At 35.3% G+C, this 13,988-nt stretch overlaps 1 pseudogene; it reads left to right on the top strand.

Moving 5' to 3' along the window:
* Window positions 1–8,652: 8,652 nt before the first annotated feature.
* On the top strand, window positions 8,653–12,734 carry LOC110928589 (annotated as a pseudogene).
* The last annotated feature ends 1,254 nt before the right edge of the window (window positions 12,735–13,988 follow it).

Raw genomic sequence — 13,988 nt, 5'->3', positions numbered from 1 at the left:
ATTTATAGGGTGTAAAATGGTGGATAGAATGTGAATGCTCTTATATGGTATTATATGGTGTTACATATTGTTATACGGTGTTTATATGGTGTTATATAGTATTATATATAGTGTTATAATACACTTCTCACACTTTGAGCACTTTTTACAGGATCCCCTACCTACATTACATATATACATATGGGTAAATTACACTTTTCGTTCTATATGTTTGTATCAGATTGCAATGAATGTCCTTTAACTTTAATAATTACATTCACAGTCTTTAATTTGGAAAACCCATTACACCGTAGGTCCTTTTGCACAAACCAGGATAAAAATTTCAGTTCAGTATGGCATGTGCCTTGCACATGAGGGTTGATGTATTGCAAAATACATCTCTTATTTGTGTAAAGTTTGTATAGTTTTCCTTTATTTTTAATTATATTTTAGTTAGAATTTCGTTACTTTGATAAAATCTTGTGTTTCTAGGTCTTCGGTGCTAAAAATGTCGAAAAACAAAGTGTTATAGGCTGGGAAACAAGTTGAAAAGGAGTTAGAAAGATTTCTGAAGTTTTGGAATGCTGAAGCCAATAAAAAACGGAACAATCTGTGAAAATGGAGCCGTCGCGCTACGCGACAAGGAACCATCAGAGCCGTCGCGCAGCGCCTCCATTTAAATATTGATTTCTGGGATTTGATAGGGTCGCGTCACGCGACCTTGAAGCAATATACCCGTCGCGCGACGCGACGGGGTAGTTTGACGGATTTTGCTCGCTAATCAATTAGGGTTTCATATAAAAAGCCAAGAAATCATTAACAAACCCTAATTACGAATTAAGGAAGCAAGAGGCGATTTTCAGAGAAATTATTGAGTGTTTCGAAGCGTTTTTGATCACTGGAATCATTGGTTCAAGTTCGGGACGAAGATTAAAGACTTACACGGGTTCTCCAATTCCTTGTTTGTTGATTTCTCTTTCGAAACTCGTTATCATGAATTCTTGTTTGAACAACTTTGCTTTGTTTTCTTTGTTTAATATGCTTGGCTAAACTTTTAAGCCGCCTAGACTATGATGAATGGATTGAAATAAAGTTTGAACCTTTTTCGTTAATTGCATGTCTTTTATGGATTGATTGTGTATTGTAAAAGGTTTAGTTTATTAATTTGATGTGTATGCGTACTTTAATTTGGTTAATTATTATCAATTGCTTCGTGTGAATCTAGGTGGTTGTCTTCTACAGAATAGGTTCATGCTAGATCTTTGACCTTGTGTCGTTGACCTTTAGGGTGAATTGGCCAATAAACCTTAGAAGTGATAGTTAATAATTTGCTAGATTTTAGTATTCTACTAGTCCTAATAGCTGGAAGGTGCAGGGCTATTGGTAGATCTTACCCGGTGAATTGCTTTAGACAGTCTTTGGAAAAAGTCATGCCTTAGTTGCCCCGTCGGTTTATTAGTTGTAAGACCCTTACTATTATTTTATGATTTTCTTATAATTTAAGTCCATAATCATGTAATTACGGTTACAATTAGAATGAAAAATACGGGTCTATTAAAAACTTTTACAATTTAAAGTAATACAACATAATGTGATTTAATTCATCGTTTTAGAATAACGACGAAACAACTTGCGGAAGCTTCATTTTTTTTATGTGTGTTCGGTCCTTTGCCATCGCTTGATCTCCACCGGGTACACTTGATATCACCTATGATCAAAACCAACGTAAAAGTTAGTTTTGGATAACCTAAATATAAGTTTAAACAAGTTCTACGCATCAAATAATCAACAAAATATTTATTTCAACTTTGATGTCTCTCGCGTGTTGCGCGAGACACGTCTCAACGTGTCGCGTGTCGCGCCCGAAACAATGTTACCCATCGCGTGGCGCGGGGGAAACCCTTTTCCAGCGATTCCAGGTCTGGGAGCTGCATATCTGCCCAGCTATGGTTTTAGTCGAAAAACGAACTTTAAAAGGGCATAACTTTCATTCTACTTACCCGTTTTGCGTGATTCTTTTTCCTACGCGTTCGTAATTTAATTACGGACCAGTTTATCTTCTTTGTTCGCATCAAATTCAGATTTATAAGCGTAAGGCTTATAAATCCCTTTTTTATGATTATTCGACCCGCTTATGTTAAAATCACAAACTTGTTTCTAGTTAACCGTAATTCATACGCCCAAGTATTCGACTCAAGATCTTTATCTCGGGTTCATAACTTTTGAGAATTTCGTAGCCAATACCCCAGTTATGCGCGAAACTCGTTTTGACCCTTTTAGAGAATTTGAACTTTTAAGTTTAAATTTCACTCATTCATTTCACCCATCCTTTTCCCACTTTTGTATTATCTATTACATTCCACCACAACTATTCTTGTGGTGGACTTAGTATATTTGAACATTTTTTTCGGATTCTACACTTCGGTTGGTTGTTTTACGGAAAAGACCCGTTTCTAGGCATTTAACCCAAAAGGCCTATGCTTAAAACCTTTATACTTATTAAAAGCTCATCTAATTATAATACATATTCCTAAACGACCTCTAAGGGTTGTCGTCCAATTTACCCTTCAAGGGCATTTTGGTCAACTTTAGTCCCTCCTTTTACGACGAAGGACTTTAACTAATTATTTAACCAAAAATTGCACTTTTAACTATAAGTCTATATATGCGTACCTGGCCCGGGTCAACAAATAGACCCGATTTATACCTCGCTTTAATCATCACACAATCTATGGCGACGTAATTATCCGATTTGCTAATCGCTCCTGTCAATATAAGACTCGACAACCAAATTAGTCGCTATTCTCAAATGGCGTTGTCACCACCATTCGACCCGTTTGGCCTATATGCCCAATATTACCCCTTTTTACCATTCATTATGGTTTTCATCACTTTCGCTTATTCCGACCCATTTCAATTTACGTCGGAACATCACATTTCAAATATTAGCTTATCATTTTCATAACCTTTATAATCATTACGCATTCTAAAATAAAAGGGTGTAAGATTCACTTACCTTGCATCCATGCCACGCTTTTCTTTCCATACTCGCTCCGTTTGACCCGCTTCATCCACAAGCTTCCACCTAGCTTGTTAAGCGCCAAACTATTATCCAATGTTCATAAGGTGGTTAGATTAACCATAATTTAATATGATCTTCCACCTTACACATTTCTATGCATTCATCCGAACACTTAATATAATCACGTTTTACACACAACTAAGTAGACCGCGATTTCATTTAGGCATTTCATATGACTGAAAATGGGTTATTTTTGGTGACTTGTTTAACATGTTTACAAGTCTTCAAAAATTATGATTTTTTTATGTGGTGTACCTCTCGGAGGGTTAGGCCTTGTGTTAAATTTCAAGATCCAACTCTTTACCAAAAATTCGTAAAAATTCATTTACTAAGCTGCAATCAGATTCGTCACTTCTGACTGCAGCTTACGGAAAAATTCATTTAAAATTCCTCGTTTATCCGATTGACGAAATTCCAATTGGCGATTTTTGTAATCACTTAAAACTATCTACAGTAAAAATTTGAGATCATAACTAAATTCCTAAATTGAGTGATGACATTCATAATGGGCTGCAACTTATGCCAGAAAACGCAGCTTGAACCTTCGATACGGAAAAATTCATAAAACGCTCAATTTTGGTCGAAAAAATGCGATTCCAGTGGGGTTTTAAACATATTTCCAGGAATTACATTTTAGACTCAAGAAACACATGTTTTTGTCACGTTTTGTCCATGTTACAGCCAATACAAGTCAGCTGTAAATTCTGATCAAGAGCTGTTTGAATTCAGCTTTCGATTAAAGCATGTTCTCGACATCATAACACTATTTTTTTAAGAATCAAAACCCTAAAAACATCTCATATATGAATTTAGGAAAACATCTTAAACGGGCTAGACATGTCAAAAGTTGCTAGAAGTTCAACTATTATTAAAGGAATATGTTTTCTAGTCATTTAAAATTAGACAAAAAGCATTTCTGGCTAACCCCTGTACAAAAAATTTACCAGCTTTGACCCTTTACCTAACTCGTCCAACCGTGCCATTTTTCCACCTCGGAGAGGACCTAGACATAGTCATCTGTTCCTGTAATGTTTTCGTTTCTTCATTGAATTCCAAGTGAATCTGAAAAAAAAAAATTTATGTGAATATAAAAACATTATGTAGTTTTTTTTTTCTAAAATGGCACTTTTTGACCCGAAACTATTGAACCCACTTTTAATCTTATAAGTCACCGAAAGCTTTTTTAAATTCTTATAACAACCAAGAGAGATAAAAATAGAGTAAATTACAAGTTTTGTCCTTTATGTTTGTCCCAAATTTCAGGCGCTCTCCTTTACCTTTAAAATTGACGAGTTTTGTCCTTAATGTTTCAAAATCCTGCACGTTATGTCCTTTAGCCCTAATTTAGTTAATTTTTTCTGTTAAATATGATCATGTGCATTGCACATGAGGGCAATTTTGTCATTTCTACTTTAAGTAACCCTATATCCCTTTTCTATCTCAATCTCTAATATTTCCTGACAAACCAACACTGCTCAGTGCCCACCCCTTTCCTTTATCGTCTACCAAACCACCATCACCCACCCATTTACCACCAGCAACCACCACAACACCACCCACCCCACACATCCCAACCGTAAAAAACCACCTGCCATCATCTCCACCGTACAACGACGAGTCAACCAGTAACCGAAATGGCGCCACCATTAACGATGACGGTGCGGCGACGCTGGAGAATTCGGTGGTGGTTCCTACTAGGTCTGCTTTGAGGCATAATCCAGGGTTATCTGTTGAATGGGCTCCTGATTAACAGTTCCTTTTGGAAGAGTTGCTCACAAAGTATGTAATTTTCTTGTTTTGTGAAGTTTTTTGATAATGGTTTGATGATTTTGCTGAATCTGGAAATTACCAGTTGTGAGATTTGTTGTCAGGTTTCTCAGCTTTAAACTGCATCCTAAACTCCTCCCTTCATCAATTCAACCAAAACAAACATAAAAACCCATACTTGGCGTTCGATTTCTTTTGAGCACCGGTACTTGGCGTTCGATTTCTTCTGAAAACTCCTCCTTTCATGGTTTGATAGTGAAAACTGAACAGAGAACAAGCAAATTACCATAAAATCCATACGTGGCGTTCGATTCGTCTGAGCAGCGGTTGATTTGCCTCCTTTCATGGTTTGATACTGAAAACTGAACCGAGAACAAGGAATTAGGTCAAAACTGGGGCGAAAATGGTTGAAATAGCAGAACTTGGTTGGAAGTTTACGCAGGGGGTTTAGGGTTAGGGTTTGACAACTAGGGGTTAATGTTACGAGGTTGAAGATGAATCAAATTTGGGTATTAAAAGGGTGGAAATACAAGTGGAGAGGTGAAATTACCGTTCTACCCTTATGTGCAGTGCACATGATATAACTTAACTGAAAATTATAACTGGGTTTGCCCTAAAGGGCATAACGTGCAGGATTTTGAAACATTAAGGACAAACTCGTCAATTTTAAAGGTAAATGACAGCGCCTGAAATTTGGGACAAACATAAAGGACAAAACTTGTAATTTACTCGATAAAAATAATACCAAAAAAATCCATATATTTGATTGTTGAGTACATAATCTGGATACATATAAAAATAATGCTCACCTGTTTTGATCTAAGCACGTCGATCAATAGTTTTCCATTTATGCATCAATAAATGGCTCGTTGTAACTTCTTTAATGAAAACGCTTCTGCTTCTATCATATATGATGCATAAGAGGCCTATGATAAAAAGAGCCTAATCTAATCTTGCTGGTCTTTTACAGGTCTTACCCATGACAAAGCCTTCTTTCTCACCGGTGAACATAACCTACATACAATTAATTATTTCAGGAATAGAAATTAGGCTACCATTTAATGATAATTGTGTACTTTGTTCACATCATAAGAGAACTGTCTCCTTGCTGGAGCTCAAAATGGATCTATATTCCACCTGTGAATTGATGAACATAAAGATGTAATGATGCACAATAAAAATACTAAAAAAGAAAAGCTTTTTTTTTTTGTAGTGGAACCACTCGTATCTTTGTCTAATTTCCTATAGCACTCCTACAAATAAAGGCGGTTCTAGCAGGTTTAGACTTTCACCATCAGTGGCCCCTAGTTTCTTTGGTTCAGATACAAGTTATTGAACTCTTGCGTAGAAAGAAGTGGCTATACCACGAGACAGAGGATAGTCACCACTTGAAGTTTGTTTAATATCACAGATCCTTAGATAGGGCCAAGTAAGCTAACCCTTTATCCTTAAATAGGGCTAAGTTAGTACTTTCTGAACTTTAATAACGTATAACATGATTAACCAGCTCGATGTTTGTGATAAAACGCAAAACGTTTGTGCGGTGCTAACCTTTGTGTAGAAATCTGGTGGTGAGTATGAAATAAAGCAAGTCTGACTTAAATCCAAACGCCACCCATCGTCTATGTACACCTTCACCTGAAGAAAAAAAAATAATTGTATTTATGAGGGGAGTATACCCGGGTCCATGAAATACAAAAAACGAATAATTGGTTAGTAATTGCTTAAAACAAAGATCTTTTTCTGATGTAACATTTTGATTTATATTAAGATTAACATTTCTTTATTCATCTTTTAATAATGTAATTGATAAATGATCTTTTATAGAAAATAGCTTTTGTGGGTCAGAAATCTTGAAAGAGAGGGTCTTGGCCACTTGTTAATCATATTTCTAACAACTTGTAAGTTGTAACATAGAAAAACCTTTACATTTCACGATTTAAATTCTACATAACTCAAATTTATGTCTTAACCCAAATTTAAATTGTTTCCACCAAAACCCAAATTTCAAGTACGAACCGTAACCACAAGGTTTAAGAACAATCAATTACCTCTAGTTCTTGAATTCTTCTTGTTTTCCCTTCTTTTAGTGTATGGTTACTTACACATGTAATGTAATTGAGTTTGCTTGAATGAGAAAATAGAGTTCTAGACTTGTAATATTAAGAATTAAATGACTTTATTGCCTTCTACGAAACCTTTGACTCATGCCCAATTTGACTAATCCATTTTGACTTAACTCACATTTTTAATTGGGTCAATAACTTGATCTTGCGAATTTAAGCATATAAAATGAATGAAATACAAAATACATATAGCTATTAGATAAACATAGGAACTGCTGGTAATTTGTGATTCATGATATATTAAAATTAGTATTTGATAGATATTGCCAACAAATTAGAACACAAACTTTTTCTGTTTTTGAAGTCAAGACTTGCATGATCTCCACCACCACATTTGGAGATGGAGACGAACATTAGAAAAATATGTGCAGTTAATTAAAAAATAGTTAGAATCAAGCCATTTAATGAGATCTCTAGGAAGTATATGAACAAAGAAGAGAAATAGCAACCATTGCATATAATCTTAACATGGGTTCTATTAAAATGTTATATCATGATTCACAAATAGGACCACATGAAACCGGAATCAACTTAGAATGTAGTTTAGATTACATATGATCTGTATTTCTACCAAAACCTAAAAAAAGTAAGATCCCTAAAAAATATATTAAAATCAACTAAAATGTATTCAAACCTCAAAACACACATATAACTTGCACAGAATCAACAAAAGGAGATTTGGTTACCTTGAATCGTGTAGATTGCAGATGCTTAAACCATAAGGAAGATGAGGGCAATATCTAGGGTTTAGAAAAAAAAAATCAATCCGATTTCAAGAAAATCAAGAATTAATTTTGAATCAACAATGCTTCATCCCCTTTACGTTCTTAAATACCCCTTCGTCGTTCACAAATCAATAATCAACAGATGTGATGGTGTATAGAAGAAGAAGAAGAAGAATCCACAAATGCGATTGTGTTTGCGATGGTGTTTTCCGATTAGTGTTGTTGAATGAGGCAGTTTAGGAGATTAGGGTTATTACATGGTTTATATAGCCGGGTAAAAAAAAGGGTTTGGAGCAGCACGCGGGGTCCGTATTTACTCATCCATTTTCCCGCCAAAACCATTCTGAGGTGCAATATCACGCTGACACATGTCCCATATTTTTTTTGTTTATTATATATAATAGATAATATCATTGTAAATCTTAATTACTAGGGATTTTAATCTATTATCTATTATCTATTATATATAATAAATAAGAAGTTTTGGGCTGATGTGGCAGCTTCTTAGAGCTTCTCAGAATGCATTTTGGCGGGAAAATGAGACAGTGCTCGCGGATCTCTTTTTTTGAGCAATCCGACCCAGTGAATTCGGACCCTATATATTTATCTAACCTTAATTTCTTTTCCTTCTTCCTTGAGAAGCTACTAATCTCTATATCTCCTTCTCTCTAAACCCTAATATTCGTGTCTCTTGCCTCTTGGCGATATTTTGTTCTTCATTTGACATCCAGATCTGAATCAACTGTATAAATCTCCTACCCTTTAACATCTCATGTTCTTTTTTCTATAGTGATTTGTGTGGTGGTTTAATTTGAATATACGTGTAGTTTTTTTGGGAGAATCGGTCGATCCGTGGCTTTCTTCTTCCTCCAACTACTATTACACTTCCAAGCTTGCTCGATTCTTCACATCTGATACATTAATGGCCTCAAAAAGTCTAATGGTGATGGATAGGTTAATTTGGAGCCTGTAAATGGAAGATTCGGGTTGTCGGAGAAAGCATATGGGATCCATGGCGGTTCATCACCACAGCATCGATTCAAAATATCAAGGTATGATTTTCCTTTTCTGGTGTTTTGTTTATATTTCTATTCGGGTTGATTTAAATATGATATGTGACGTGAAATCTAGGGTTTGTGTTTGCGTTTTGGATTGGAATTGTATCTCAGTTCTTCGTGCTTAGGCAACAATTCCAAACCCTAGCAAAAATCATCGGCGGCATTTCGGTTTCCTTTGTTCCAAAGATTGAAAATATTCAACAGGTTAGAAATTCTTCTCTCATATATGATTTCTTTTTTGATATTTGACTTTGTAGGATTTTTATTCACCATTCATGTGTTGCTCGATTAGGGTTTTTTTTTCTGTAGGGTGTATCATGATTATGCACAAGCTTAGCACTTAATCAATTGTTTATGGAGATCACAGTTACTTTAGGGGTAAATTTTCATCAACATTTGTCTTCTTAATAATAAATATTAACTATTAAATCATTCTTGAATCTTGATTTGGGCAACTCAACCATAATAAAATTTGTTACTGTCACATCTAAAGCTAAAAAAAATAAATTTGAGATTTAAGTCAAAAGTAAACTTCAATATGAGACAAAGGATCTATCAATTTTGTGGACCCATTACCAATTGTAATTCTTGATTGGTTTAAAATCAAGAGTTATTTTAAAATTTTTATATGTTCTTATTTCTGGTGTTGTTGATTTTTCACAACAATTAGAAAATATATAGATTTATATGTGCAATTATTTAATTAAAGGATGCTATGGCAATATTTCTAGCATTGAGGTCACCGTTTATGGGTGATGTAGGTAAGGTGTTTGATAGTCACAAACGAAGATCAAATTGAAGTGTCTCTCCAAGGTTTGATATCTTCAATAGAGTCATTGTTCGTTCTCGCTGGTATCTTTTTTATCCTTTTTTCGGTTTCACCATTGTTTCATGTTCGTTATGTAATTTCATCACAAACCAGATCGTTTTCGTTTCCATTTCGGTTTCATTGTGTAGGCCATAGATCTGGTTTCTAGGGTTGTTGGAATGTGATTTACATCCGGATTCATTAGTAACGATTGATGTTGACGAGGCGGAAGATATGAATTTTGGATACCCAATTCTTTTTCACCCATGTTTCTTCTACACATTGTTCCATCTTTGCGGTTGCTCTGTTGTCGTTTCATTAGGATTTTGACTTTCCTCTGCAAATTGATCCCTATTTTAGTTGTTGATTCTTTAACATAGTAAGGTAAATCAATAATCAAGAATAAGTTTTTAGTTTGTTAATTTTTAATGGAATTGTACACCCTATGTTGAACCCATACTATTGTAGCATACTGAACACATGCCATTACTTTTGTAAGGTTTTCGTTACGAAGTTGGTAGTGATGCACTGATGTGAAATACTAAAATCAAGCCTCATGTTATCTATAGATGGTTTTATAGGAAAGCAACAAACTGGTTAGAGAAGGTTTTTAGGTATACTATATATCTGGTGATAGGATCCATGTTGAACTGATTATATTACGAGGTAAAAAAAATAGAATTTAGGAAGTAACATTTCTAAAAATAAGCTTTTCCGATATCTTCAATATGAGGAGATAGATGATCTACAGAAAGGAGAAGTATTTGGACGTATTTTTGCCAAGTGCCAATTGGTGAAATAAATTAAGTTGCAACTAAGATAGATTGTGAGCTTATTTATTTATTTATTTATTTTTTTTTTGTGAATTAAAGAGGCTAAAACATGTTTGAGCTTTGCCAGTGTATCACAATCATGTTGGTCGGAAGAACATGATGGTTATGACTTATGATGGGAAAACAAGGCTCCAGTGAGTCTTTCGGCGCGTGAACGGTACCGATTGAAAGCTTAGAGCATGGCGAACCTTATGACGGTGGTGGATTGTCCAATCGTGCATTCATGGTGTTATGTCAATGAGAGACGACGAATGGTCTTATTAGTAATATTCCCAAAGTTTTTAAGTTAACATATGTTATAAATTGTCTTATTTGCAGCACATCAACTTCCAATGCTAATTTAAAATTTTCAAATATAAGAGAAGGGGATCGGCAAGTGTAGCGGAAACCATGATGCTGAGAACTAACCCAACTACATGCATCCACCATTCACTCAGGTTAATCTGTTTTTACATATTGCCTTACTCTTTCACAATCAATAACCTGCCATTTTTTGTTTTTGTTTTTATATTTTATAGGATCCACCAATTATGGATCAGCAACTAAATTGTTAACGGGTCATTTCAGTTTGGGTCATCTCTGTTCTTCTAGATGGACCAAACACAAAAAAAAAGAATCACCAAAAGCGCGAGGACTAGGAGCATTTGTGCTTATTGACAAGATCAAGCAAGTCTTGGAAGCACGGTGCCCATGAGCCATTTCGTGTGCTGATATTCTCAACATTGCAGCCAGAGATGCCGTGTATTTTGTAAGTGAAGTCCTTTTCCTATATTAATCATGATATACAACCCCTATATACTTTGCAACTTAGTTCTAGACTTGACTTGGGGACGTTTATGGTTCAGTTAGGCCGGTTTTTACAAAATTATGCTAAAGAGGTAACTAGACGTTGAAAAACGCCAAACCAGCCAGGTTGGGTGAGTCGGCTGGTTTTGCAATTCAGTTTCAAACGGTTTTTATCCCCCCCCCCAAGTTTGAAAAAGCAGTCTTCGAGAAACGCCAAACCAAACCTCCCAGGTGGGGTGAGTCGGCTGGTTTTGCGGTTCGGTTTTCAAGTTTGAAGTTTTTTTTTTCATATTTTCAAAATCATTATTGTGTATTAATATTTTCAAAATGATATAGATGTAGTAAGTTTTGTAATAAATATATATATATATATATAACTACATATAGTGAAAATATTTATAAATAATAAATTTAAATGATCAGTTTGGTTTACACCGGTAACACGGATGGTCCAAGTTTCAAACGAACCAAGCCGTTAAACCATCAAACATAGAAACCAAACCCTCACTATTTGAGACTTAGACTGGATAACTTGCTTCAGTTTGAACCGTTCGATCAGTTTCAAACAGTTTTTAAACAACAACCAAACCCTCACCTTTTGGGTTTTTAACTTAAGCTAATGAGAATGAAATAACAGGGGTGTGATGCATCGGTTTTTCTAGATGGACAAAACACAGAAAAAGAATCACCAAAAGCGCGAGGACCAGGAGCATTTGTGCTTATTGACCAGATCAAGCAAGTCTTGGAAGCACGGTGCGCAGGAGCCGTTTCGTGTGCTGATATTCTCAACATTGCAGCCAGAGATGTCGTACATTTTGTAAGTGAAGTCCGTTTCTTATATTGAGACCGTGGTGGTGTTTGGTAACAGTAGTTCTTCGTTTGAATCAATAAACTTATTGAATTAAAAATACTATGGAGGATATAAATGAACGGCCTGATATCAGCAGTTAATCCATTTTCATGCTGGGAAAAGTATCCGAAACTTGAACGGACACAGCATTGGGTCATATCAAATTCATGCTGGGAAATCAGTGCCAATCGTGAAGGGAGGAGAACAGACAAAGATGGAAGAGGGAGAATTCTATGCAATTGAAACTTTTGGATCTACAGGTATATATTATTTATTTTAATATCATAGTATTGACAAACATGGGCATACAAATGAATGTATTGTGTTTGCTTTAGGTAAGGGATATATGAGAGAAGATTTGGAGTGCAGCCACTACATGAAAAACTTTGATGTGGGGCATGTTCCGTTGCGGTTGCCAAGAGCAAAACAGCTTCTTGCCACAATTGATAAGAATTTCTCTACACTAGCTTTCTGCTGACGCTATTTAGATCGACTTGGAGAGACCAAATATTTAATGTCTCTCAAGAATTCGTGTGTGATGCTGGTGTTATTCAGGTATGGGTTTGGTTTTTCTTACTTTTGGGATTTGATGTGAAGACCGATTGCGGCGTTAACCATATTTAAGTACTCGCTTATGCAGTTATACTTTATGGAACTCATATTTTCATATATTAACCGTTTGATTAAGCAAATCTCTCATAATTTGTTCATTTGTTTTTACATATCAGTCTCCTATTTTCGGCCATTTTTTTCTTAATTGCTTAGTTCTCTCAGAATGCTAAAACAATTGTGGTTCGGGTCAAAATGGGTTATGACCAAAATGGACTTGAGTTGAACCAAGTGGTGTTAGAAAGAGCGAAAAAAAAAAACTTTACAAAATGAGTATTGCAAGTGCACTTTTTGCATTTCTTATGTTGGATACTCATAAATACAAATCATCCCACAACAAGATCACATCCCCATTATTTCCTGTGCTGGTACGTAACATGGGTTTGGGTCAAAATTGAATCTTTGAACAAAACGATCGATACTAACTGGATTTCGTTATTGGATGTTGCAGGCGTGTTGGGGTCTCGGGTATGTGGTAGCTACTCTTTTCTTTGCAGTAGTGGAAATGTCGATCGATACGATCATACTTTCGTATTGCCAGGATGTAGAGGAACACCAAGGGACTGCACATTATGCACCTCCACTTTTAATTGAAACATTTGATGAAAAAAATGAGGTGCAAAGAATTGCACAATGAAGGATATGAAATGTAGTTGGATTTTGTATTGTTGTTACTTTTTGTGGTAGTAGCATCTAGGTTAGGTTGTGCATGTGCAGAAAACAAGTGAAAAGAGAACAATATGTTAGGATCATTATATATATGAAACGTGTGGCCAGCACTGGTGCAAGTTTTGAATGAATGATTAGGTTCATGATCTAAAGTCCTTTGATTTATTCATCTTTCATATTTGAAATAGATAAGTTTAACATGCTGGAAAGTTTTTGAATATGTACATTGTGTTAATAACTAAAATGCTCAAAATTAATATAACTAAAGGTATCTGGATTACCCACCCATAGTTATTTCTTAACTACTGGCCAATCAAGGATACCTCAAGTCGTCAACCATTAAGCGATTAATGTTCCTCGGCTGCTTCGATAACTTCTCCCCTGGAGCCGAACACGAGCTTGCCTAAGCTCGATCTTGGCTGGTTTAACTTAAGCAAGCTCGAGCATAATATATTTAAGTAAAGAATTTATAATTGTTTACAACATCTTTTGGTCTCTTAATATACAGATGAAATGCCTTACATTTTAAAAGACGACAAATATGAGACAAAGTACAGGACTGACTTAAAAGGTAAAGTACCTAGGCAATACTACTTAGGCAAGCTTAGTATCGACACCAAAGTTTATATTATATAGTATCGACACTAAAGTTTGTATTATATACTTAAACACTTATAATTTGCTTCTTCTTTTTTT

The sequence above is a fragment of the Helianthus annuus genome, chromosome 1 (genome assembly GCF_002127325.2).
Source record: "Helianthus annuus cultivar XRQ/B chromosome 1, HanXRQr2.0-SUNRISE, whole genome shotgun sequence".
In the NCBI taxonomy this organism is placed as follows: domain Eukaryota; kingdom Viridiplantae; phylum Streptophyta; class Magnoliopsida; order Asterales; family Asteraceae; genus Helianthus; species Helianthus annuus.
The sequence above is the reverse complement of the archived record's forward strand: the minus strand, read 5'-3'. Positions and strand labels throughout refer to the sequence as shown.